Genomic DNA, 6027 nt, shown 5'->3' on the forward strand with positions numbered 1-6027 from the left:
ACCCGTCGTATTGTGGTAACGCCTGGTTCATACTTAATGGTCGCTCATCTTGTCTAGCGATTCTGAGTTCTTTAATCGTTTCTTGCAGGTTCCTTATTTGAGCCTGTAGTTCAATATCTGCCATTTTTCTCCTCTGTACTACTGGCCTGCTTTCAGTCTCTCTGGTTGCGTGTTAAAGATCGTTTCTTTCGCTGCCACCAAATGTAACGTTTTTACTGCTCTCAAAGTGTGCTGTTCTACAGTACTATTCTTGCTTCTATCAATTGTAACGTTCTTCTTCTCTTCTATTTCTCACTCTCAGTCACAGTCACAGACGATCAAGAATGAAGAATAAGCTGTCTTCTGCAAATCTTTATTTGACTATCTTTCTTGAGCGGGAATTGTCTGTGTAGCGCGCATCTAACAAGACTATAGCGCCAATACGTGTGCTGCATAAATTACTGGCTAGGGCCGTCGTTTCTCCATCCCCTCTAAGGCTAACGCACCGGCTTATATACCCCACCCGCGAGCGTCTCGGATGACACCTTGCTCTTGGCACGAATTCTAACGCTTACCTGTGAAAATTTCTCCCGCTTTTGTGCTAACCGACCCCAAATAACCCTATATAAAAACTTAACGCGATCTCCTAAAATTCTAATAAGCTTATCTCTGAAACCACAGACAATTCCCTTTACAATGATACAAATTACAATAAACATCAATAAGTTGTACTTAAACAATAATACTTCAAACATGCAATTATTATAAAATTATAATCAAATACACCTAATTAAAGTAGATTTCAATAATATCGGCTTGCTCCTAACTAACACTAAGATATTCTAATTAAAGATCAAGCTTGGCCTAATAGTTCTTCCAATTTTCATGCTATAATAACAACTATTTATTAAGATATGAATTTTTCTTCTTGCCCTACTAAGCACAATTGACTGATTTCTAACAAATTCACTACAATATATATATATATATATATATATATATATATATATATATATATATATATATATATATATATATATATATATATATATATATATATATATATATATTGTTTTGAAACCAATTCGTCTCAAGAAATGTTTAGTTATCTACCTTAATAACAATAAAACTGTACATTTGTATTTATTTTTTAAACAATGTAAACTCCGTTCTTCGCCACAGCAGCAGTTAAGTTATAAAGATAATTTTTGTTCTACTCGATTTTTGCACAATCAGATTAAATGACTAGAAATTGGATGCCAAAGTTCCTTTTAATGTGTTTTAATGTGCACGCATGCGCTATAACTAACGTAATCAAAACAGTTCCGATAAGAAATTAGAAGTTAACAGGGCAGAAATTGTAACTCTATACCACGGCGTGAAAACAGATTGTGTTTGTGGACAATTACTGCCTGGCACAAACAAGCTCATAAAATGAAAATTCTCTTCTGTGTGTTTGTTGCCATTGTCCTGGCGTCGGGTAAGTTCCGCACGATAATTTTGTATTTCATCACCGTCTTGAACAGGGTTTCTTTCAGGCATCCTTTCGGGGGAGGGGGGGTACAAATTAGAAAAAAAAATACAATTTATATAGAAATTATTCACTTTAACCAGTGTTTCCCCCCCTCCAGACACACACACTCCCAGTAACTATAATGAGCCCCATCCCTCTAAGTTTCAAGTACACCCCCCACCCCTTTCCCCGTGAAATGTCTGAAAGAAACACTGATCTTGACATACAGCTATCAGATGAATTGTTGTATTGCTTGTGATCGCATATTTGAACTCAGTGGCGAAGTTTAAATGTGATACATTAATTGTGATAAACAGTATTTTTTTAAACATATATAGACGGTGGCGGCAGGATATATATACTTCCATTATTTAATATTAATTATAAATATTCGGACAACAAAGTCGAAGATACACTTTGTTACCGGAATGTCTAAATACTCTGTTGCTATCACTACTATCAGCTAAAACCTCAGTACATGTTTAAAAAATTACCATCGGAGAAACTTGATTGTGAATACGACGTTTAGGCTAAATTAAAAGAGTCCATACTAATAGTTAAATTTTGGCAAATAAGAAAATTTATTTTAAAAAGTTGAATTATTGTTAGAATAAGTTGAAATTATTTTATATTAAATCTATTTTATATTATTAAAAAAATAATTACCTATTTTTTAAAATAAAATTTTGCACAAAAAAAAATGATTTTTTTGCCATGCCGATTCCATCCCGTTTTTTTTATCGCATGCTCAACGCTACAAGCCAGCAACTTTTGGCACATGAGTTACTTCAATTTTCAGAGATAAGATGTTGTTTTTTTTAAATCAAATTTGACGTGTACATTTAAATCAATGTTGGAATATACGAGAACATTTCAAAAGACCCATAAAACGAAACACCTCAACACAATCACCACCACAGAAACCACTCGACGTCTGCTGATTTGATCACGTGACGAGCTATGTGTTGTACAGATAGGACCACGGTGAGATGGTTTGTGACAACCAGAGGCGTAGCGACCCTTCCAGGCGCCCGGGGACAAACTTTTCGATTTGCACCCCCCCCCCCCCTTCAAGATTTTGATTTGCACCCCCCCCCCCCCCCTCAACCTTTCATTTTATTTTTCCAACTCATTTTGGTGCCCCCTAAGGTCGGCGCCCTGAGACATATGTCACCCCCCCCCCCTCGCTACGCTACTGGTGACATTTTATTTCCACCCCTCTGTGTTGTTGAATGTTTACATTTCTCGTTTCAGTTCAGGGAGCGGCGATACTGGACACAGCTAGTCAAGACGTGACGGTACTTATCCAATAGATATACCCACATTCAGATACGCGGGCAGAATTCTGTTCTTCGTAGCTTTAACTGAAATCGATAGGGGTCATTGTATGGGATTATGGGGGGTTCTACCACCCCCCCCCCCCCTTCATCTGCCTACGATTCTGTTCAGGATATTTTTACTCTATGTATGTCATACTCATACACTCAATCTAAACGTATGTCATACTCTCGCTATCTCCCTCATTGACTCAGTCTCCCTTATAACTTGTATTTTGAACTTCTCTCCCATTCTCTCAACGTTTTTTTCATTCTCTCTCTCTCTCCCATATTCTCAACGACTCTCATATTCTCAACGTCTTTATAGCACTAATATATATATTTTTTGTTTACCATTTGTACAATTATAAAAGGACACATTTTTAATCCAAAAACTCTGTTTAATGACAGAAACAAGTTCATAATAGAAAATCTTTATGTCCAATCTTTGATGTCTCAAACAGTAGAAGGATTGCACTCTAAACCCTCCATGTTTCATTGTAATTGATGTCAGGGCCAGCGTGCGTTGAATACATTTTTATGCAAAACTTGGAGAAGTTAAAAAGTACAATTCAATAATCAGCTGTCATCTGAAAGATTTTTTAAAAACTGTTTTGAGTTTTGTGTACTTTTTAACTTTCCACTGTAATCTATGATTATTGGATCTATACGTCGGCGGTTTAAAACTTAAAATAGAAATAATGTTTATGTTGTTCTTTTAGGTTTAGCCTTGCTATGTATGTTAGTATGAGAATAAAGTTTTAGATAAGGCGAACTATGACACACGCTTTTAGGACATAGGCCTACACGCTCTACAGTAACACAAACATTTCTTTTTTTTTTTTTTGGGTTGGGGGGTGGGGGGGGGGGGCTAAAGTCAGTCCATAACAGGAATATTAATTACATTTTCTAACATTTCATAAATAATAAGACATTTATGGTGTTTAAAAAGGTAGTGATAAACTACACACACAAAAAGAAAGAGTTAGAAATGCAGAGTTAGTTTACCTATCTACACCAGGGGTCTCCAAACTACGGCCCGCGGGCCGGATGCGGCCCGCGAGGTCCTCTCATCCGGCCCGCGGAGATCTTTTTGTCCACGGAAAAAACGTTTGTTGGTAATGGCTGAGGAACTTTGCCCAGAAAATCAAAGACATGCCTGGAAGAAACTGGCCCCCGAACTGAAAATTGATAGTTAATGCGGCCCTCGGACTGAAAAGTTTGGAGACCCCTGATCTACACAATACAATCCTATGTATTAAAAAATTTTTAGTGTGACTTCTGAGTCACGGAGTCAATGGGCTAAAAATTACAGATCAGAGATAGAACAGTATAACTCTGAATCTAATATTGAATGTCAGTATTATGTCATTGTAAAATGTTCTATCGAACTTATCAGCTGAATCTAAATGTACTTTTTCAAATAGAACTGTCATATTTAAAACGTTAAGAGCATATATTGAGAAGAGTATATATTAAATAGAAAAAAAAAGTTGTTAATGTAAGTAGAAAAACTTTTAAAAATTCTAATTTTTCAACGTCGATTTACTTAGTTTCACTGAAACAATGCCTAAAAAAAATTCGTGACCTTAGGTACTAAGGATATGTAAAGGGACGCAACCTATATATAGTCTTAAATGTTTATTTTTATTACACCACAGTGCTTTATTGGGGTCGAAGAACTCAAATCTTCTCCTGAAAGACTTGGGAATTCATGTTTTGTTTTTACAGTAGAGCATATCTGACAATTTAGGTTGTTTTCATTTGGTAGTCAACGGTTCTCAAGTAAGAGAGAATAGGGGAGAGGGGGTATTAAACTTTTGCTTCAAGCTTTCTTTACGAACGGCAAGTCAATTAACAAAAGAAATATGTGTGACGTCATAGGTAAACGAACTCAAACAGTAACATATAGTAGCTTTTATTCTATTGGTATGGGAATTCACGTGACGTATAGGCCTATCTGACCAAGGAAAGAGTATTTCTAAAGGTAGATAACTCGATTAATATCAGATTTTGCAGAGTTGTCTATCTTAACAGTAGTTTTCTGTTGGGAAATTCCCCATCAAATTATTTTTAAAACAACGATTGTTTGAGGTTATGATAAAAAATACCTGTATGTTTTGTTTCAGGTTGCAACCACGCCCACCCCCTGCCCACGTCTGCCGTGTCCATGGGTTGGGTTCTGCGAGAAGACTGCCCCAACGTACTTTGACCATGACGGCGTCCGGTGCCGTGGCTGCGACATATGTGTCGTGTAGTGTGTTACAGCCGTGTTCACACACTATCTAGCGTGTTTTAAACAGGAAATGTGTAGCTGTTTTCACTTGAGACTGTTTAAACAAGAAGTTTTTGTTTTCAAATAAATTTAGTCGTGTTTGTTTTCATTTAAACTTAGTGATATTTTAAAACAAGATTTGTTACTGTTTTCACATAAAGCTTGTGAGAGTAGATCTAGTAGTATTTCAAGCAAGAGATATGTTTTTTTTTTTTACATAAACTTAGGGGTGTTTAAAGCAAAAGCTGTTTCTACAGTCACAATCAGGATCTACCTGTAGTTAGGATGTCACCACTAGGTTTTACCTGTAGTCACCATACGTTTCTAGTCACCATCAGGATCTACCTGTAGTTAGGATGTCACCACTAGGTTTTACCTGTAGTCACCATACGTTTCTAGTCACCATCAGGATCTACCTGTAGTTAGGATGTCACCACTAGGTTTTACCTGTAGTCACCATACGTTTCTAGTCACCATCAGGATCTACCTGTAGTTAGGATGTCACCACTAGGTTTTACCTGTAGTCAAGTTTCAACAGTCCCCATCAGGATCTACCTGTAGTTAGGATGTCACCACTAGGCTTTACCTGTAGTCACCATACGTTTCTAGTCACCATCAGGATCTACCTGTAGTTAGGATGTCACCACTAGGTTTTACCTGTAGTCAAGTTTCAACAGTCCCCATCAGGATCTACCTGTAGTTAGGATGTCACCACTAGGCTTTACCTGTAGTCACCATAAGTTTCTAGTCACCATCAGGATCTACCTGTAGTTAGGATGTCACCACTAGGCTTTACCTGTAGTCACCATAAGTTTCTAAAGTCACCATCAGGATCTACCTGTAGTTAGGATGTCACCACTAGGCTTTACATGTAGTCACCATACGTTTCTAGTCACCATCAGGATCTACCTGTAGTTAGGATGTCACTATTATACACTTTAATA

The 6027-nt window shown here is 37.0% G+C and overlaps 1 long non-coding RNA gene across 1 annotated transcript; it reads left to right on the forward strand.

The window, feature by feature from the left end:
• The first annotated feature begins 1294 nt into the window (after window positions 1-1294).
• Window positions 1295-5192, forward strand: LOC131949146 (uncharacterized). The gene is made up of 3 exons (XR_009388125.1): window positions 1295-1459; window positions 2747-2790; window positions 4938-5192. It is a non-coding gene; the product is annotated as an uncharacterized LOC131949146 (long non-coding RNA).
• The last annotated feature ends 835 nt before the right edge of the window (window positions 5193-6027 follow it).

Source organism: Physella acuta, unplaced genomic scaffold (genome assembly GCF_028476545.2).
Source record: "Physella acuta isolate Inbredline_101_S28 unplaced genomic scaffold, ASM2847654v3 ptg000675l, whole genome shotgun sequence".
Taxonomy (NCBI): Eukaryota; Metazoa; Mollusca; class Gastropoda; family Physidae; genus Physella; species Physella acuta.